We start from the raw sequence: 22,069 nt of genomic DNA on the forward strand, positions 1-22,069 counted from the left end.
AAGCTCCAAGAAAACTGAAGAGCACTTCCGTACAATGTGCTAGACCTAAACACAGGTGAACCTCTAGCTTAAACCTTCACCCTTCTGCAGTAGGGAGGAACCTACTAGCCACCCCCAGCCTGACACCCACCTCTCACCATATACCTATCTATCTCCTACCCACCTCGTTGTAACCAGCACCTTCTTCTCAGTCTGTCTGTCTACACAGGGTTTTTCCTGCCCCAGATTGCTGTCGTGATGAGTCTGAGGTCTACCCTACCTCCTCCACTCAGTGATCCACTTCTGCAGGCACGCTCACATCTTCTCCCATGTTACCCCCAGCGCCTGGAACGACCTTTTCAAACCAGTTTCAAATGACATTTTCCTGCCTTTCTAAATGATAAAACCCACCATAAGCAACAGGTGGTGAGCCGGTGTTTTTTGTTGCCATAGAAAATCCTGTCAAACGTATTCGATACAGAACCACTTTTTCAACTAAAAAACCTAAATATTTTCTGAAGAAAAATGTTTTTTGCTCTAGGAAAATGAGATGCAAAGTCTGAAATGTTTTGATTCAGCCAACCTACCATAATTCCTCATGGAAACTATAGATAAGGTTCCCTCATATCCTCATTCTTTTTGTCAAGCAGATTTATCCACAGGACCACATCTTCCATGAACACTATTGCCAGGGACACTGGGGATGGAGGCAACACCTTTCTGCACCACATAAAGAGGTCATGGTGCATCTTGGAAGCTCCAGGAAATCAACTGAATGGAAGAGCTTGTGCCATCTCTAACTAAATTCCTATAACACACAATAACAGCATTCAGAATCAAAACATTTTTGTTGTGGATCAAAATGTTTCCACTAAAGAACTGAAAATTGTCTGTGTCTTGGAAAGGAAAACACCTTTATTTCTCTTGTCCTCTGAAACCAACCGAATCTGTAACCCCTGAAGCTTCCAGCTTAGACCCTGCTCTTCTAACACCTTACCTGGGAGCATGTCACTATGCCCATGAAGAGCTATGATCTTGCAACACATAAGGTTGCAAGACTTCCTCCTTCCTTCCATCTCCTTCGTTCACCATTTCTACTTCCATACGTACCATGCTTTTGCTACCCTTGCTGTAACTCATTTCCATGTACAGTGTAAACTCCTTATGCATTCATGCACTATCTCACCCTCAGCTCCTGGTCAGGGCAGTAGTAATTATGGAGACAGTCCTTCTACTGTCATGTTTGCCGATAATTATAATGTGCTAAGTACAGAAGGGTTTTTATTGCCACCTTTGAATTCCTTTACATATCATGGAAGATGTTCCAACCATCTCCTATAGGCACCTCTCTTTAATGTCACATCAAATTATTTCCTTTAACTGTTCACGGTCTGGCAACCCTGGATGAAAACCGTCTGAATTTTTCATCATTGTAGGTACCTTGTCTATGCTAGATGATTTCAACGCAGCAAGACTTTGGTAAACTAATACATATTTCTCATGAAAAAAGTCACTTCTTATAATTGCTTTTTCTGTTTCTCTAGTTTGTAATCAGTGGGCATAAAATGCAGGGCTTTTTTCTTTTTCTAAACTCAGGTATTCAGCAGGCATTACTGATGAGATACAAATAAAAAAAAATAAGCCATGAAAGATACAGCTTCTCCATAAAGAGTCTCTTCTGCCCCTGGAGAAGTGGCATCATCTCCTGATGGAAGGGCAAGAGTGCCCTGGCCTTGGGTGACAGAATGGGGCAGAATGATCTTTTCTGCTCTGTTTCATTTGACATCTACACACAGCCCCAGTAACACTGCTCAGCGAAGTTCATAGCCTGGTTTGTGGCTATCCTGAGGTTTTTCACATTATTCTGCTGGCTGAGATGCCTCTTTTTGTCTGCAAGCACCTCCCATGCAGTTCAGAGCTACTTTCTCCATAATCTTTATGCAAAGCGTGGAGGTTTTACCCCTGTTTTATAGCCAGGTCCAGACTGACATGCAGGTCATCAGATCCTTGACAGCTTAGTGACAGAGTGTCAGTCAAAGACGTGTAGGTTAAAACACTTGGCCGTGCAGGAAAAGCCTTGCAGAGGACACAGCACAAAGTGCTCACGTGATGAGCTGTACCCACCAGCCCTTCTCTCCCATTGACCTGGCAGGGTGAGGATGCCCTAAACTGGTCTCAGCATTAAGACTCCCTTCACTTCCCTGATGAAATGGCAAGTTCAGTAGACGCAACAGAAGTCACAGGAGCAACAGAACCAGGCTGAGTACAATACACAGATGGCCACAAGATTCATAATGTCCCTGGTCTCACTCGTTTATCAACTGGAAATTTTTTTGGTTTTTTTTGGCTGGTATTTCCTATGCGTATGCTCTGACTATGTTTTGTATCTCCCGGAGATAAGTGGGACGTTTGTACTTGCCAATGATAAGGAAAAGGGGATACAATTCTTTTGAATGAATGCCAAGCAAATTAGAAGACATAATAATTGAGGCAGCTAATTACTTAGAAGCAAGCCAGCCCAAAACAAGTCGAACGTGATGTGGAAATGACCATTCACAAAAACCAGAAAAATGTTATGTAGAGCTTATCGCCTGTACATCTCAGGGCTCTTTACAACTCAGATAAACATCAAGAAATTCACTTTAGAGATAACTGAACCCTACATCCGCACCACACACATGGCACCGTGGTGAGAGAGATAAGGTACGGCTGTGTGAAAGCTGCACCATTTTCTTTTCATCCCGCCCTGGGTACATCCTATACAACCGTACACTTCTTCCATGCAGCATTTCTGTCCAAAAGGAGCAAACACAGGAAAGGATTCTTACACGTAAAAATATCCCCAAATGGGACGGCACAATTCTGCCCCAGCAAGCTGCTCCAAAGCAATGGTGTTACTACAAGGTACGATACAAACCAGAGGAATTATCCGTTGCTAAACCAGCTGTGCCTAATTTGGAAAGCAATCTGGGTTCGTTCCACACACAAAGTTAATAAACGTTACCTTTACTGCTGGATGTGATCTGGTTGGCGGAGACAAATGAAAAATCTCCAACAGGCCTGATAAATCACAAAATACAAGAAGCACTTTGCAATTGGCTACAGAGAAGGGTTTGCAGTTTACGCTGCCTTTGCCAACGTTCTCCCTCCAGCCAGGCCTACAACCAGGAGTCGGATGCTCTGGTAAGGATGCAAGAGCAGGCAAACAGAACAACAGCACGGAATGGAAACCAACTGTCACGGCGAGCTTGCAGGCTAACACAGACTGCCTTCTGATGTCAATCACGAACACGATCCCGTGAACGTTTCTATGTGAGAACAGGCAGATGGCACGTGAGTAACCCTGCGAGGGAACTGTGCATGCACGCTAAGCTGTAGGTACCTGTGATTACAGGATCAAGGCTCTGGTTAGTCCTATAGGTGATTTCACACATACAAGTTTTGGATGTTCATACTACCGTATTGACTTTCTCTTCCTTTTCTCTTTTGAGAATCACTTTTTCGAAGCTTAGGCAAAGAACAACACCCTGCTTACACAAATCCCGGCTTCAGCAAAACGGGAAGCAACAGCAGAATTTGCAGCAAAGTGTTTTTAACTTAGATCCACAAACATATATGCAAAAAGCCAAGAGCAGCTCCTATAGAGCAGTCCTCCTGACAAAGCCCTGGTAGGTGGTTAGTACTTCACCTCTTTCCCAGGCTGCTGCAGAGCTCTTTGCAATTAAACCCAGACAATAAGAGAAGAAACCGAAAAGTTGCCACCAGAAGTTATATTCATGATATCACCTTCTTCAGAACAAAGTGGGAGGATATACAGACACTAACCTGGAAAAGATCCCAAGGAGGACAAATAAAAACTTGTCATGCTGGGAAGCTAAGGGGCTCTCCTTCCCTCCATCCCTCCTTCCTTGTCTCTCCCTCTAAGCCTTCCTTTGAGACCTTCCACCTCTGACATGACGGTGAGGCACACGCTGCATCCGTGGGAAGCTCTGAGAGTCAACTGAGTGACTTTCTTTGAAAGGAAACACACTTGAGGCAGAAAAAAAAAAATGAGTTAGCTCCACCCTGGCAGTGCAATAACCCTCTGCTCATAGCTCTCCTTGGTGTGAAAAAAAAGGAAAAGTTTTACCCAGCATAGCTGTGTGATTATGAAAACAGCCTGGGCACAGGAGGGCTGCTGAGATGTAGGATGGAGATTCAGGAGGGGGATCTGAATCTTCGATAGAGCTTTGAAAAAAATCCCAAAGGACATGCAGAAGTGGGGAGAAAGTCTAACTAAACTCTGCATTGCCTACGCCAGTGAAACTGTGGCATCATCTTAAAGCAAGGAGTCTTTCAACTCAGAAACCTCTGCACAGGCTGAGCATTACTTGCTTCATTCATCATGTGTCCTCATAGGGGTTGGCCAAAAAGTCATGCGAGGGAAATGAGGGGTTCAGCATGGCTCAGGGAGCTTTGGCAAGTGAAAGCTGGTGGACGTCAAAGTCTCATGTCCAGCGTAGACAGCGAAAAAGAGACAGAGGCAACAATCCAGAGCTCGCACTGGGATCCAGATTCAACCCTCATGTCAGGCGCTCAGCCAACGGCAGCTCAGTGGGACTGTGAGCACCAGGAAAGCCTTAGGAGGTCATCTCATACCTCCAGCTGAATGCAGCCCTGTTCCACCGCAACCAAGGTGGGACAGGAACCTCCTTAGACCAGGTGCTCCTTGCTGGTCCCTCGACTCGGCTCCTAAAGCACATTCCCCAGAAACTCAAAAATGCCTGGTGGCCTCAACTGGGATGTGGAGTCCTTTCTTCAATCGAAAAGAAGGATAAAAAATAAATAAAAACCCCACAGGTCCAGGACCTCAAGGATTTGGCTGTTCAAAAATACAAAAGTCAGAACATTGCCCTATTCACCACAAATAGTTCTGCTTCTCCCTCCCCCCTCTGCCTTTTTTTTTTTTTTAATAGCAAGTTCAGTGAAACTTTATCTCTTCCTGCCCTAGAAACCCTACTAAATAATCTGCTATTACCATGACTCAATTGAGTGGCTTTCAGCTGCTGAAGTCATTTTCTTTGCTACTGTTGTTTCATCGGTGGAAATTAAAAAAAGAGCCCGTAAAAAGCTTTCTGCCCCTGCAAAGTATCACGCTACCGGAGATTAGAGAAAAGCACAGCTGAGAAGTTAGTTCATTGCATTGTAGTTACAATTAAAAAGGATCTGATTACACCCAAGAGTTTAAGTTCATTAGCATTCAACGCGCATGCAGGGAACATAACCCAGGTCTCAAGACCGAGCAGCCAGGCTGGGTTTTCGAGTCCCCTCCTTTGAAAGGAAATGCAGCTCACAACACTACGCAGCGGAGGAGGGATGGAGACAGTTCATTTCTCTTTACCGCTCAAATCTGCTTTCAAACTTATCACAGCGCTAGTTTGCAGAATATTATGAACTCGATCCAAAAATGATATACCCAGCTACTGAGATACAACATCGCCTCTAAACCTAGACTTTTATCTGGCTGCCTTGTTACATATTGCTGTAACCAAGAAACACCTACAAAACATCACAGAACCTAGCGGGGGAAAGTATTTTCCCTCTCTATTTTCCCCAGTTTGTTTACTGTGTTGAATAACACTTTGGTTATAGTCGGTTTTCATTGTTTTTCTCATTTTCCCCTCTTCTTTGTATTGCATGAAGGTGCATGGGAGAAAACAACACTTTTTTAAAGGCAGGAAAATGTGATCATGAAACCACAAACACTTGCAAAAGACATCAGGTGTAGAACCTGAAAGTAATTTAAACTCTTATTTAAGGAAAAAAAAAAAAAAACAAACAACTCCTCTTTGGCTAAATGTCAAGTTGACGGCTTTAAAATCCCGTAACAGAACAAGAACTGCTAGCTGAAGCAGAGCGTCCCGAGCACCGTCCCACGTAAAATGAAATGCCAACGGCACCGAACAGTGCCCCAAACTTTCTCGCTGTTGCTGCCCCGCTGGGCACAGGTTCTCCCTCCGGCCCGCACGCACCTTGCGCGCCCCGCGCTGCCCTGCGCTGCCCTGCGCCCCGCCTGCGCCCGGGGGTCTCAGCCGCTCCCCACCAGCCCCCGGCACATCGCCCCGCAGCGGGACGCCCTGCCCGGCCCTGCCCGCGCAACTTCCGCCGCCCTCCGCACCGCTCTGCACCGCTCCGCAGGCAGTACCTGCTGCCCGCGCAGCGCCGCGCAGCTTGGCTCAGCTCGGCTTCGCTCGGATTAGCCCGGTTCGGCTCAGTTCAGCTCAGCTCGGCTCGTCTCGGCACGGCACAGCCTGGTTCAGTTGAGCTCGGCTCGGCTCAGCTCGCCTCGGCACAGCCTGGTTCAGCTCACCTCAGCTCGGCTCGGCTCGGCACAGCCTGGTTCAGTTCAGCTCGGCTCGGCACAGCTCGGCTCGGATCAGCTCGGCTCGGCGCAGCCTGGTTCAGCTCAGCTCGGCTCGGCACAGCCTGGTTCAGTTCGGCTCGGCTCGGCTCGGCGCAGCCTGGTTCAGCTCAGCTCGGCTCGGCACGGCTCGGCGCAGCCTGGTTCAGTTCGGCGCAGCTCAGCTCGGCTTTGTCACGGCTTAAGCCCAGTTCAGCCAGCCTCTGCTGGGCTCCGCCCGACACAGCTCGGCTCGGCTCAGCCCGGCTCAGCCCCGCGCAGCGCTGCCCGCCGCAGCCGCCCCCGCCCCGCCGCCGCGGGGAAGCGCACCGCCGAGGCTGCCCTCGCCGCCTCTTCCTCCTCCTCCTCCTCCTCCTCGGCACCACCCCGCCCCGCGCCCCGCCGTGTCCCCCTGCCCGCCCCCGGGACCCCTGGCCTCCTCCCGTGTTTGCCCCAAAAAAGGGCCCGATCCCCGAGGGCTTGGTGCTGGCTGAGAGGTGAGCGTCGTGTCCAGCCCTGCAAGGGATCCTGCTTTGGGGCTGCGTGCACAGAACCCCCTTTTGCAGACCAGGAAACCGTGGCTGCAAAGAAATGCTCACCAAAAAGAATGAAATAATTAGGAGAACCTGAACTTTTTCAGGCTGCAGAGCCTTGTCGTTGTGGCTAGCAGGGGAGGTTTGCTGAGGGGAAGTCAACAGGGAAGTCTTTCCTTGTTCATCTGTCCCATTGTGTTAAGTTCTTGGCCATGGGTGTTTGAAACGCCTCTCTTCCAGGCAGACCCAACCTTGGACCAGGTTGTTGTACGAAAGAAGGCCAGGTGGTACCTGTTTGGTCCACCCCTTTCAGGGCTTGAGCGTGTCAGAGGTGGGTTTTGCCCAGGACATCCCCTGGGAGACCACCTCAGCTTCACCGGTCCTGTGCTGTAAGATTAGGTGTGATGCTGGGGGTTGTGGACAGGTGGATCTGGAGGGGGAAACTGGCCTAGGAACCTGAGAGAGGAGCAACAAGAAGGAAAGGAAACCCCAGAAATTCAGGGGACAAAGGGTTTTGGAGAAGCCCGTGCAGAATCATAGAATCATAGAATCATACAGGTTGGAAAAGACCTCTAAGATCATCGTGTTCAACCGTCAACCCAACACACCATGTCCACTAAACCATGTCCCTAAGGGCCTCATCTACACATCTTTTAAATACCTCCAGGGATGGGGACTCAACCACTTCCCTGGGCAGCCTGTTCCAAGGCCTGACCACTCTTTCAGGAAAGAAATTTTTCCTAATGTCCAATCTAAACCTCCCTTGGCGCAACTTGAGGCCATTTCCTCTTGTCCTATCACTAGTTACTTGGCAGAAGAGACCAACCCCCACCTCGCTACAACCTCCTTTCAGGTAGTTGTAGAGTGCGATGAGGTCTCCCCTCAGCCTCCTCTTCTCCAGGCTAAACAACCCCAGTTCCCTCAGCCGCTCCCCATCAGACTTGTGCTCCAGGCCCTTCACCAGCTTCGTTGCCCTTCTCTGGACACGCTCCAGCACCTCCATGTCCTTCTTGTAGTGAGGGGCCCAAAACTGAACACAGGATTCGAGGTGCAGCCTCACCAGTGCCAAGCACAGGGGCACGATCACCTCCCTACTCCTGCTGGCCACACTATTCCTGATACAGGCCAGGATGCCGTTGGCCTTCTTGGCCACCTGGGCACACTGCCGGCTCATGTTCAGCTGGCTGTCGACCAGCACCCCCAGGTTCTTTTCCTCCGGGCAGCTTTCCAGCCACTCTTCCCCAAGCCTGTAGCGTTGCCTGGGGTTGTTGTGGCCCAAGTGCAGGACCCGGCACTTGGCCTTGTTGAACCTCATACAGTTGGCCTCGGCCCATCGATCCAGCCTGTCCAGGTCCCTCTGCAGAGCCTTCCTACCCTCCAGCAGATCAACACTCCCGCCCAGCTTGGTGTCGTCTGCACCCCACACCCTGCAGGATCACACCAGCCCTGTGAGACTAGCGGGCTTTGCTGCCGCTAACAGTCAAACAAATAGGATTATAGCTATAGCAAGGAGACCTACAGATGTCCTTCACACCCCTGATGTACCCATAGAAGACATGAGGCCATGTTCAGGTACCTTCTGTGGGTCCTAACACTCTGGTGAAGAATCTCAAATGGTGTTTCCCTAAAAGGTCAATGCACCATTAGAGGTGCAGAACATGTCACCTGCCAAACCTGTAAAAGAGGTGTTTTGTTTGAGATCATCCAAATAAGGTGTTTAGAAATTTTAGGACCTGTAAGTGTTCACTTTGAACAGGCTGGGATGGTTCTTTGAATACTGTTGTGATTATTTTTCCCTTGCTGCTGATTCCTAAAACGTAAACTATGCATTAAAATAAAGGAAGGGGAAGCAAGGCAAGGCAAAGGGAAAGGCTGAGTATAATACATAATCCTGTTACCAGCAGGAGAGAAAAAGACATTACGTGAGGCAGATGATTTTGCATTTTACTTGCTCACACACCATTAACTTACATATCCATCCTTCCTGTCTGCATCAGAGTGCATTATATTGGGGGTGGATGGGGTGTGGTGTTGATACTGCAAGCATGAAGGCGGCGTTCTATCACCCCAAATGAAGGTGAACTGTAGATAATTAAAATCCCATGTATTTCCACCCCAAGCTTAAGTTTTCAGCTCCGCTCGTTGATGCTGTTGCTACAATTTGCATTGTAGCAAAGCACGTGATGGTTGGAGGACCATCGTATCCGCCTGCGCTTAGGCTGGATGAGTGCAAGCTTTGGGCATCGTAGTGGCGTATCCCCAGCTGCGGCGCAGCCCCGTGGTCCCTCCCCCATTCATTGACCCTATTGATATTGCCCACACACATATACCAGATCCCACCTGTGGGACAGAGCATGACACAGCAGCCGGTTACATGAGGATCACTTTGCCTATAGGAAATGTTGCAGATCTGCAAATATTTATGCTCAGGATTAGTTTCTGGATGTCACACACAAAAAAGCGTATTGGGCCACTTAGCTCCAACATAGGGGCAGAAAAAGGCTTTAGCTTGCGTTCTTTCCCAGCAAAACATTTGGCTGTGCAATGACAAGGTCTCAGAGCAGGAAGAATCCTTGGCAGGACATCTTCCAGACCCTGCCCCAAGGAAGAATCCACAGGAGCCCTTTCTGAGGAGGCATTTACTCATCTTGTCCCTCCAGACCTCTGGTGACAGCTCCACGCCTGCCCACAGCAGCCTGTCCCAAAGCTATCCTTCACTCTTGGAAAGCATTCCCATCATATGTAACCTAAACTTTCCTTGCTGTGATTTAAGCCCACTTCTTGTCCTATCCACCAGGGACACGGAGAACAGATTTTCCCCTTCTTTTTCGCAGCAGCTTTTTGCATATTTAAAACCGACAGCGCTGTAGTCTGGGAGGCAGCTGCCATATTAATTACCCAGCTGACACAGAGCTTCCACTGAAACACGCATCAAACTGCTGTATATTATTATTACCATTTAACTTGACTTGTACAACTAATCAGGCATTGCCTTCTACAACAGACGAGGCCACTCCTGTGGGTGTAGGTATTTGGAAACCAAAAGCCCTTAAAGCTGCATCTTTCTGGTGGAAAATATCACCACAAGCCATCGTGTTTTCTTTCCTGTATTTGAAAACCACCCACATTTTCAGTAAGAAAAAAAAAAAAAATCAAACTGATTGAGCGTTTTGCTTGGGCAATGGGCCTTTCTGAAGAGTTTCATTCTCAAAATATTTGGTCTTTGTTGTTTGGTTTTTAAGGATGATTATTTGCAGTTTATTGTTAATTTAAAGGAGGTGTGGGGAAAAAATAACCAGGGAACACATTTAATAACTGCTGCGAAAGAAGGTAAAATATTCCTCTTTGCTTTGTATTAATTGAAACTCTGTTAATGAGTCAACGCGCTTGAAAAATAAAGAAGAAAATATAGCAGGTTAGGTCATTTTCAATGTTAAAATAACACTACAACGGGGCTTTTTTTTTTTTTCTTTTCCTCCCTAAAGGTTTCCAGTTCTGCTCAAAGTGCGCACTGCACGTTAACACGAGGTTTACATTTCAGTCTCTTCTAGCAGTCATAAAAAAAGGGCTTGGAAAGGACCAGAGAGGTCACTTCACCCCTTCTACCATACGGTGCGTCCGACACTCCCCAAAGCACCCGTTCCCAAGAGAGGTCTGTCCGTCCGGCTGTTACACACTTCCAGCTCGGGAGCTCCCCGGCCTCTGCAGAAGAGGACAGGAAATGCAGTGAGCAAATCAAACCACTTGCAAAATAGTGTGTGACGGTGCATATCTCTCAGGCTTCATCAGAAAACGTTGAGTAATTATGGGAGAATCTTTCTACAGGGTCCAGTCTGATTTCCTTGGAACTCCTTGACTGGAGATACGTATTGTCCCTTTCAAGCTATAAAGAGAAATAAATCAACTGTGATGCTGGTCTTGTCACTGGTATCGTTGCGGTACCCTCCAAGAGTTGTTAGTCTCATACCAAGGACCAACCGAACATACGACGCAAAATGTGTTGCCAGTCCATAAAGTTTGCCCAGCTGTGATTTTATAAAGGTTCAAAGCTTTTTCTCAGTCCTTATTCAGTCACTTTGGGCTCTATGGTACTGTGGTTTGTCAGCAGCCATGAGCTGGTGGCATTCAAAATAATCAATTTAACCAGATGCATAAAATGCATTTTAGGGCACAGGTTGAGGGAGGCAAAGCCCTCACCTGCCGGTTCCCACACTCTGCCTCCCTCCTGCCTGCGTCCTGCCTCCCCACCCCAGGTTACGGCTTCCTCACTTTGCTGACTCAACCGATCGCCTCACCGTGCTCTCAGCCAGAGCAGCAAAACGGACTGGATTTAAGAAAAACAAGCAAAGCAAAACTGGAAAGAAAAAAAAAAGAAGGGTTGCCCTTTGCCTGTAACAGGCATCGTTTTCGCAGGGCACGGCCACATGAAGGGCTGAGTGAACACTGCGGTGGTGGGGAAGAGGTGGGGTGGGTGGCAAAGGGGTGGGAGTGGTTGAAAACCTCCCCAGCCGGCTCCATAGCCAAAAGGTTCACGGTGCGTGACCACACGCTCTAGTAGACACTGCATGAGAGGTGTGGTGCTTTGAAACTGCTAGAAAAATACAAAGTCATTTGTGATTAAAACCTCCTCTCCTTTCTTGGAGAATAGTCCCCCATGGCTTGTGTGAAAGCAATACCCCTTCACTGACTTCTGCCCAAAGACACCACCTCTAGTAAGTCTCCCTAAAATGGGGATCATTGAAAGCCAGCTCCAAGCTTGGCCTGTTCCTATGCCTGGCCATCAGCTGTTGACCACCCTTGGAGACAAACTGCCCGGTTTGGGAGTTGCGGGACTGCTGGAACACATGTTCTGCTATTCCTAGCTGCTTTGATAACATTAATTAATTGCACGGGGAAATCGGAAGCAAAATCAACAGTAGCCGTCTTTTAAATCACAGAGTCACAAAATGGTTGAGGTTGGAAGGGATTTCTGGAGGTCATCTTGTCCAACCTTCTTGCTCAAGGAGGGCCACATGGAGCTGGTTGCCCAGGACCATGTCCAGACAGCTTTTGAATGTCTCCAAGGATGGACCTCTTTGGGCAACTAAATGACATCATTGGGTTCTTTTTGTAATGTATTTATCTATCCTCTGTATTTACTGTCTTCCTATTTAAAAGAACTTTAGTTTAAATTCAGTTGGGATTAGTAGAAGTCATTGCCCAGGGAGGTCACAGAGGTTAAGAAATCAGCAGGATTTCAAGTGTGCTCACATTTATCTTTGTAACTGCATTGGTATTCAGCACAGAAGTTTGTACCCCTCTAGAGGAAGTCTAAAGACAAGATGACTGGGAGGTTGATCAAACTTCTGCTGCTGCTGTGCTAACAATACAGGGCTTTTTGTTTTAAACATGAGACGTTTTTTCAGTTTTAGATCTGGATGTCTGGGTTTTGAGCCTTGCTGCTGACAACTCACACCATGGTGTCCTCCCGTGACTGATGTCTATACCAAGATTTAAACTGCAGCATAACTGAAATCTGAAATAGGCATCATGGCTAGAAGATGCTTATCACGCTTGCCGAGGTGGGGCAGATGTTGTCCTTGGAGACATAGTTACCTCCTTCAAAATAATGGGCTCCAGCAGCATTTGATCTAGTGATCATGCACTCATAACGGATTTGAACCCTCCTCCCAGGATTTCAGAAATGTGGGGTTTTTTAATTATCTGTGCAGTTTCAGCAGACAGACAGTCACAGATTCCTATTTTTCCAATAAAATAGTTTGTCAGAAAGCGCGATAAGATACCATGGTGTTAATACAAATTTGGATCTTAAATGAATGTTGTCTCATGCAACGGTGAGGAGTTGAGAAGTTTTGCCTGACAACTTTGATTCTGGGTTATATACTGCAGTAACTCAAAGCAGTTTATCACTAGTGTTTCGGAAGTGCTGAGTATCCGACACAGAAACCCCTTGTGCTGGGTGCTGTATGAAATCCTAAAAGCCACCAACTCCTAGCAGCAAGTAGCCTCCTTTACACAGGGAATTCTGGAGGAGGAAAGCCCAACAGAACAGGTTGTCTAAGGCAGGACCTCACATCCAGTATATCAGTACCTTTTTGTTTTTAATGTATTTATCCTTATTGTGCCCTAAAAAGGAACAGCTTTCCCTTTTTTATAGACAGGGGACTGAAGCCTAGGGACACAGAAGGGCAATGTCTAGCTCTTGGGTAACCAGTCACACATGCCCACACTATTGAGTCCCTAGACATCTTGTCTCAAGGTGTCTTTTGCACTTGGACCCATCTGGAAAGCATGTGGTGAGAACTGACAGATCAGGCCTGGCAGGGGACAAGGTGGAGACTTGTCCCATTGGAGGGTCTTTCCTGAGGCATGGCATGAATTAATGCCAGAAGCAGCTCCAGGTAGTGAAGATTTAGCCAAAGGAGGAGCTGATTTAGCATGGGAAAGACTCCAGGAGCTGTGGTATCTGGTAGATGTACACACAGCCACTGGTGGAGATGTAAGCACCAAGAGGACTCTTTCACCAAAGGCATATGCAGATGCTCATTAGTGGTCTTCACGATCTCAGTAGTGCTTTTTCCAAGAAAGGCTTTGAGAGAAGTCATCAGTGGTTTAGCAAACTAAGACATCGCTCGAAAGGTGTGCTGGGCTAAGCCTGCTAAACCCTGACTCAGCCCACTCTGCCTCCCTCCCAACCCAACGCAGGGATGCTGAGCAGCGCTGCCATCCCACTACTCCACTGCGGGCTGTCACCTTCTTGGTGCTGCAAAATGAGCGCTGATCTACCTCCTGCACTTGGTTTGCACTAGTGCCATCTCCTAGCTGGGAGCAGCCAGCCAAAAAACAGCCCTTTCTGTACCTTTTACCTCTCCTCTGTAACCTATCCATGAGCAGGCATGAGCCAAAGATGACCTGTGAAGGTCTTTGTTTTATTTCTCTGAATTCTCTGTGTTTCTCACATGAGCTAGCCTATTAATTATTTTGAATTGGCCTATTCACAAGAAAAAATGACGCCAGCAGACAGTGTTGTTTCCCAGTGAAATTTTGCTAATAATGAGTTATTCAGTCGGGTGCTATGGTGTGCACACTCCTTCTAAATTTACCAGAAATCTGTCTTCTCTACTGCAGAGTTAATGTAAGCTGGGGAGAGCAGAGGCTGCTGACGGTAACATTTTAGACCTGACCTCCTTGTGGTGAATATTTTGGGTGAGGAGTGGGTTTGCTGGCTTGCTGTCTTTCAGTGGTTAAGGTGAAATGTCAAAACTTTTTCTTCTCGGTGCTACGAAAATGTCTGATGTGAGTGCATTTACCATCAGTGCTGGCTGATGGAAACATATCAGGCTCTGGTTAAGGGAACCGTTGTCACATCCTTTCTATTATGGTCGCAAAATTCTCAAAATGATGACTTTCCACGATAGCCTCTGTTCACTGGAGGATGCTGGATGTCCACGATGCTTTTTCCATCAATGACCTCAGCTTTGGGACACCCAGCAAGACACATGATGGACTCAATTTTCGGCAGCATGGAAGAGAACAAGATTAGATGGTATTAAACGTGTCAGCTTCCCTCTGAAAGCCAAGTGCCCTCAGGCCAGCTCTGACAGACAGGAGAGCTGGTCCTCAGAGGTAGATGCTACAGAGATCTCAGCTGGGATCAGGAGGAGGTACTTGGAGCAATTGCAACATTAGGAAGGTACCTGAAGGTAAGGTAAGCAATGATCCTCTCTTTCTGGCAATGGCCACAGTCAATGGGTTATAACCCACTTAGGTACCCAAGTGTCTGCAGCATTGCTAGCAGGAGTAGAAATGGAATTTCAGCAAGGGAAGAAATGAAAAGGGGATCCCCAGGCATTTCATGGCTGTGGCTTGGCTGCGTGCCACTGTTCATTACTACTGTCCTACGAATGACTGAAGGCCACTCCATCAACCCCTTAGAAACATAACTCTCTGCTTTGTGTGATCCTCATGTCCACTGTGGTCAAGGGGTCTGGCAGGGTAGAGAGAAGCACCGAAAACTCCACACTCATGTTAGGAGACCAGAGGAGAAAAAAGAGAAAGAAATTAAGGACAGATTAGTGCTGTAGGTGACCTTCAGTACCCTGGGTAAGCCATGAAGTGTGGGAAGATGAGAGGGCTGTGATGGAGGGACAGGAAGAGCACGCGTACAGCGTGGTGGTGATTCGGGGCAGCACACAGCTAGGACACTTGCTTTGGGTAGGTGTGACACAGAGGATGTTGCCTCACTTGGGTTGGTTTCGGGGATGCCGGTGCTGCTGCCTGCCTTGCAGTACAGTGCGGAAATACCTGAGCTCATTTGAAACAAGCTCTTGTAGCTATTTCAAGGAGTTGTTCTGTAATACTACAGATGTGGGGGAGGAAGGACTGATTGATCATATCAAGAAGTTGATATCTGTGCATTAGATCACTGTTTTCCTCCTAGATTGTCCTTACCACTACAGCAGCGAAAATGCAACTTTGGGATAACCTAACAACTGTCTGCAAGTCTTCTGGACCCCTGGCGTGCAATAAAGCCTGGACTGCTGCGGCTTCGGTGCTCTTGTTGTGTGTTGGTAAACAGACGATGGCGCTACTTCATGATATAGATCTCTGCTTAGAGAAGGTCAGGATCTGAGGGGTGAAAAGACTCCGGAGCATCCTTTCCCGTAGGATATCTCCTAGCCATGCTCCAGGGGCATTACACATTTACCACACCCACCCCGTTCTGAAGTGTTCGCTTATTAAAAGCAGGTCATCATGGTCGCAGCTCAGGCTATTTTGTCTCTGGCGGATTTGGTTTGAACACTTTCCTCTCCAGACAATGATAAACACGACTGTATATGAATCATTTTTTACCTCCAGCTTCATTCGGTTCTTAGAGAGAGCTCTTAGAAGGGATTAGATGACTGGAAGCCTGTTCAGTAGTGCCTGCAAATGAGAAAAAAAAAACAAAAGATGGAAAGGAAAAAAAAAAAACTACAATCACTTTTCTGCTGTCTGATCCAAAGTGGTTTATCCAGGCCTGTAATTTCCATCAGGATATATAAGAAAAAGCTCAAACATACCCTGAAATAAAATGACGGTATCATAGAAGGTCCCCCATGCAGGAGGCAAGTGCAGAATTCTAGTTGTACTTGAAGTCTATTTTGAAGGCTTAAGTGGGACTTAGGTAATAAGTAGGCTTTGTGTTTTATCTTTCAGTACAGCCTTGCAGATTTGGACTTAATCCGGGTGTTGTGAAAGGCATCAAGGTGCTGTAACACTAAATGCCTCAAAAGTAACAATTGAAACCTGAAATTCTTTTCATTTGTGCTTCTGATTTGTTCTCAAATGCTCTTATAATTGCTGAGCAGTCTTCCATGCATAGTAGCATTAGTCAAAAGTCCTTTTCCAGGTGAGAGAATCCAGGGCTCCGTTCATTAGCAACAGAAGAGACTTAATTCTCTTGAAGTCCCAGAACGAATAAGGCTGAAGAACCAGAGGAATCATGCAGTGCCAGAAATGATTTTAAAGGGTCACCGCACATAACCGAGAAAGGAAAGTCAGGTCCTAAACACCAACCCTAGGAAATGCAGGGGCTTGTTTAATATTCGTGGTGGGCTTTCCCTAAAAGTCAGCGCACGTTTAAAAATGTCACTGCACAAATTGTCAATTCACGTTCTTTCTTAGGCCATTGCATGTTCAGTAATGGGGCATCAGCTCCATGTTGCAATTGGAAGGTCATGCGGTACAGAGGGCCCTGACTTTTTGTAGTGTCAGTACACTTAGCATTGAAGACTATGCAGCTGGTTTTGTAATTTCATTCTAGTAGTGTCCCCCTCTTCCCCTAGTTCTTTTTGATTTGAATCTTCAAGCTCTTTGGGAGAGCAATTGTCACTTCTACAGGTCTGGACAAGTTCTAGCATCATAGCTTTTCACCATGGCTGATATCAGGATGTTAGTGAAGTATGAATGCTAAATAATAACTGTGATGATAAAGCAGTATATATTCCCTTTAGGAATTCTATCTTTGGCTTCTGAAATTCATGTAGAATTTTGCTTTCATGAAGAACTGCCAGTCTAATTCAGATCCAACTTGTCAAGATGGTAAAGTCAAAGAGACAGCTGCTTGTAAATCAGAAAAAGTTCATTGTCTTGAGCAGGGTTGTGCTCATTTAAACCACAGTAGGCACACCTCCAATCATTTTAGAAGTCTGGATCAATAGAAATACTTGCATGATTTTAGTTCAGTGTCAGTGAAAAGGATTGTTTCTCCTGAGTCTCTGGGGACAGGAGGAATGTGCTTGTGGGAGAAAGCGAGGTGGTGAAATGGCTGGAATCAGAAGTTAAATGGACTGGTCTGTGTTTGGGGTTTACTAAGAGAGTAATGCAAGACACAGGCTAAGAGCTTAGTTTAAGAGGAAAAACCACACTTTTTAAGAGCCAGAAAACTTTGAATAGTGAAACCGTTGTGCATTAGTCTAAAGGCATACAAACAACAAAAGGCAAGATATTCATGCATATGAACCCATATTCATACATATCCATATGTAATCTGCAGAAATGTTTAGATGCAGGGCTGAGGCAAGGGCATCATCTACATAGGATATCAAAAGAGCCTACATATCTATACAACACCCCCAGATACTCCAGGATATCGCCACAGGTGTCTGCATCTAACACCAAGAAGAGGGCCTCGTCATCTGCAGCAGCAGGGCAAACAGGAGGTGGCAGCAGCTTAGAGGTATAAAAAGAAATGCCCAGATGACAAAGGAGAGCTGCAGTAACAGAACAGTCTTGTGTCCCATCTGCCTATGTGAGTATTTATACACGTGTATATTTGTATTCTCCATCAGTCTCACTATCGGTTTTGCGAATATTCTTATTGCACTTGTCCAGATATTGGAAGAAAGGGGACATACTTTGTAATATCAACGACATGACTGAGCCAGGGAAGCTGTTTCAGCCTGTTATATCTGTACAGCCATTTTTCCCTCTCTAAAGTGAAAGAAGAGTGGAAGTAGACAGACTGACTCTTCCACGCTTGAACCTTTAATCCATGCTTTGGTGCCTCAGTACTTTGTCTGAGTCACCATCAGTCCCTCAGCTGAGAAGACCTATGAATGCAAGGGAAAATGAGAAAAATTGCCGAGATGGGCACAGACATGTGCAGCTAGAGATAATGTAGGCGAGCTTTCAGAAGGTGCATGTCTGTATTTGAGGAGATAGTCTGGAATATATGGAGCAGGATGTGGAGAAGATTGGTCGCACGTCAAATCCTGTGTTCAGTTTTGGGCCCCTCACTACAAGAAGGACATGGAGGTGCTGGAGCGTGTCCACAGGAGGGCAACGAAGCTGGTGAAGGGCCTGGAGCACAAGTCTGATGAGGAGCAACTGAGGGACTGTTTAGTCTGGAAAAGAGGAGGCTGAGGGGAGACCTCATCGCGCTCTACAACTACTTGAAAGGAGGTTGTAGCGAGGTGGGGGTTGGTCTCTTCTCCCAAGTAACAAGCGACAGGACGAGAGGAAATGGCCTCAAGTTGCACGAAGGGAGGTTTAGATTGGACATTAGGAGAAATTTCTTTCCTGAAAGAGTGGTCAGGCCTTGGACCAGGCTGCCCAGGGAAGTGGTTGAGTCACCGACCCTGGAAGTATTTAAAAGACGTGTAGATGAGGCGCTTAGGGACATGGTTTAGTGGGCATGGTGGTGTTGGGTTGACGGTTGGACTCGATGATCTTAGAGGTCTCTTCCAACCTTAATGATTCTATGATTCTATGATTCTAAGATTGGGAACTACAGCACCGACCCAGGCTGATGTTGCACAGCCATTTGCTTGCCACTTAAACAGAGTTGATGCAATTTTGCTTTTGCTGTTTCTGCCAAGGACTATGGAGGTGACTGCTCCTGTCCAACCTGCCCAAGTGTCCCCAAACATCACATCTTGTTCTTCAGGTTCCTTGCAGTAGAGACGGCACTAGCTCTCCAGCTGACCAAGCAGAGGGCTGTCACCTACGCGTTGGAGTTGTACCACTGTCTAATTTATGCTGCCAATCCATTCACTAACCACGTCCTGGATCTGGCCTTCCTCCTGCAACCTGGGAGGTATTGCTTTTATTCTTGCACAGGTCTCTTTGCCTGTTCTTTGTCAGAGCCCATTAGCAAACATTTGATAGTGTGCTTTTCCTCCCTGCAACCAGTTTGGGTAGGGACTGGTTTTCTGTTTGTGCAATACTCTGCAGCGTAAAGGGAGAAAGGGGAAGCGATCACTTGTGACCGGGCACTGCGCACTATAATAAGCAGAGGATGACGATACATGTGAGGCTGAAAGGAAGGCAGGAAGTGCTCGTTTGTACATGAGTAGGTTTTCTTCTAATTTATGTGACATACAACTGTGTTAGTCTGGGGTCAGCTGGTGGCATCCTAGAGCAGTGAGCACACTGATGGCCACAGCAGAATAGAGATGGATAACCAGGATATCTCCATCCGACCTGCCAGAGATGCAGTCAGGTGTTAATCAGTCTTCCAAGGCAGTTCGGTGATCAAACTGTAGACCACAGAAAAACCAAAGGGATCATTTTCACATGTGTATGTATGTGCGACTTTCGCTTTGAATCCTTCTGCACTCAATTTGACACAAAGAGAAGAACAGAGCAGCCACTGCTCAACCCATCAGGGCAGACGAAGTGAAAAGTCAAGCTCTTCACCTGCAAATTAAAAGTGATTTAATGACTGTATAAGCCAACTGTTTCATGGGTATTTTTGGAGTGCCACCCAACAACATAATATGGGACATGCTTGCTTCTGGTAGGTGCCTCAGATTTTTAATAATTGAGGCAACATCCTTGACATTAGTAAGAAGTAGTTATCATGCAGGGAGTTTCAGTTTCAGTGTGGTCGCCTTATCTGAATACAAATCTGAACCCTCCGCACATTGTCAGACATAGCTTAGGACATAAAAATACCCAGCATGCTGTTTATTGCTGTACCACCTAATCGTGTTTTTCTAAGATATTTTTTCACTGGCAGGTTGATGGTTTACTGCTTCCTAGGGCAGAATAACAGTGATTTGGGTTTGCCCTTTGCTGTCATGGATTTGAGTGTCACCATAGTCATCAGGGTCACTGGGACATGTGAACAGTCCCCAGTACAGCTCCAAGGAGGAATCTCAGACATCCTAAAAGAGCTTTTTCACCCTCTCAGCTGCTGTAAACAGAAAATAGGAATGCTATGCTTTGTCCTGGGCGAGGGTTCCTCCTTTAAAGATTATAAGCATTTCTTTAGCGATGTGCTCCTCATTGTGGATTAGGAACCCATTGTGCCTGGTGCTGTGAGTTATGAGAAATTTTTGACTCCAAAATTTGAATGTCAGATGTCTGACTCCAGCTAATCACCCAGGGCCAGTGGAGACAGACAGGTGCACTATGAGTGGTCTCACATATAGTATGGGTTTGCAAGTGAAAACCTTCTCTCTTCAGGTTAAACACACCTTCACGTCTTTCCATAGCTGTTGATCTGAAGTGTGCAATCTGGAACAGAGATCCTGCAAGGTGGATGTTAGCTGAACAACAGCTGGAAAGTGGCAGCTGCCTCACAAACTGGAAAGCTGGCAGCTGCTGAGGCTGAACCTGCAAACCCACAAGTTTCCTGGAAGTAGACTGGATCTGGAAATATTCGTGCAATCACAGCACTAGTAACCTGAGCTTGGCCACTCCCAGCAGCAGGTTAGCCTGCTGATGGAAGGAAATCATCATCCCCAAACTCTTTCTACTGGATATAGTGGCATATGAACAGTTCCAGAAGGAATTCCCTGTTATAGGTGAAGTTGAGCTCCAGTATGGAGTGAGGTCCTCCCAGTAGGTGCATAGGTGAAGCTGAATAATTCAGATGATGGCAAATTTATTGGGAGATTTTTGATTAAACTCTTGTTGTAAAACCCTCACGTTCCCACCCCCTACAAACTTTGAGCAAATGAGCTGTCTCTTCTTTGAGCATGGAAAAGCAAACATTTCCAATGGCAATTTGTTATTGGAGTTTGTGGGCAGTTTTTTGTTTTTATTCCCCCAGGATGGAAAAAAAATAACGGTGTAAAGCTATTGACTTTTAAAATAATCCTTTCTGTCAATACAGGCCTAGCAGGTTTTGACTTCAAACAATTTATAGAGATTTGCACACCTCATTTCAAGTGTCATGCCACAATCTTGACTCCATGCTGCAAGTTGTTTAATGAGCCACATTAATCCACTAAGTGATGGCAAAATGTTTAGTAATGATGTCTAACTGGGGCATTGCAAGGGAACTTTGTTGTTTAATTAGGAGATAATTGATGATAGTGCAGAGACTACCGGGTTATAAAAGGCTTTTGCATGTCAATTGGGCTTGTGCTGAGCTCAATACAATAGCTTTTAAATGGCCTGTTCGAATTAATTGCCATTATTATGGTACATAGATTTAAGAGGGTCCATTATTCACAAAAAAAATTATTTTAGCATTCCTTTAGATATAGCTAATTAGATGTAGGGATAATGAAAGGTACCTGGAAGGAATGGAGAGGTGGTGAATTAGCCATCTGACATGGAATTAGCCACAGTGGTTGCACTGACCGAGGAATCAGCTCCATGAGGGACCTTGGACATGGAACTGCTGAGGCTTCATCTTTCTACTGCTTTTAATGTAGCTATGATTTAGGAGCCTGAATACTCATGTGGATCTGGCCTGTGGAATCCAGGTAGGTCCCTGGTGCTGAGGATGGTTGTGTCGTGGCTGAGATGGTGATGCCTGTCAAAGTCAAGGTCCTCTTTTAGTCATTTCCACCATGGAAGTAATTTTGAGTGAGCTAAGCCCTCCCAAAGTCAGTGACTGTTTCTTCATGGACTTTGAGGGCTTCTGGCTTGGGGCCTAAGGAAGGCTTGAAGGGCAAAACTCAAACAGAAATGGTACTGAAGACAACTGGGAGAGGAGAAGGCCAGTTGTGGATCCCTCACATCCCTGGAGGTTTGAGACAGGAGGGAGCATCCTGGTGGGCAGAGCCACAGCATTAGACTGTCAATGGGAAAAATATCTGTTACAGGGCTCTGCTGAGCACAGGGAAACTCAAGTGATGCTATCCTTTCCTACCACAGTTCAGTGTCTTAGCTTCACTTCTGCTCCATGACCTGGCAGAGCACAGCCGCTGTTTGCAGCTTCACTGCACAATTTTCTCAG

At 46.5% G+C, this 22,069-nt stretch overlaps 1 protein-coding gene across 1 annotated transcript in view; it reads right to left on the minus strand.

The window, feature by feature from the left end:
* PRKCQ (protein kinase C theta) overlaps window positions 1-6,668 on the minus strand; it is a 67,231-nt gene extending 60,563 nt beyond the window's left edge. The window contains exon 1 of the mRNA XM_075143131.1: window positions 6,164-6,668. The gene's annotated coding sequence lies outside the window, so the exon portion shown is untranslated. The remainder of the gene's footprint in view (window positions 1-6,163) is intronic.
* Window positions 6,669-22,069: the final 15,401 nt, after the last annotated feature.

Source organism: Calonectris borealis, chromosome 1 (assembly GCF_964195595.1).
Source record: "Calonectris borealis chromosome 1, bCalBor7.hap1.2, whole genome shotgun sequence".
NCBI classification, from domain to species: Eukaryota; Metazoa; Chordata; class Aves; order Procellariiformes; family Procellariidae; genus Calonectris; species Calonectris borealis.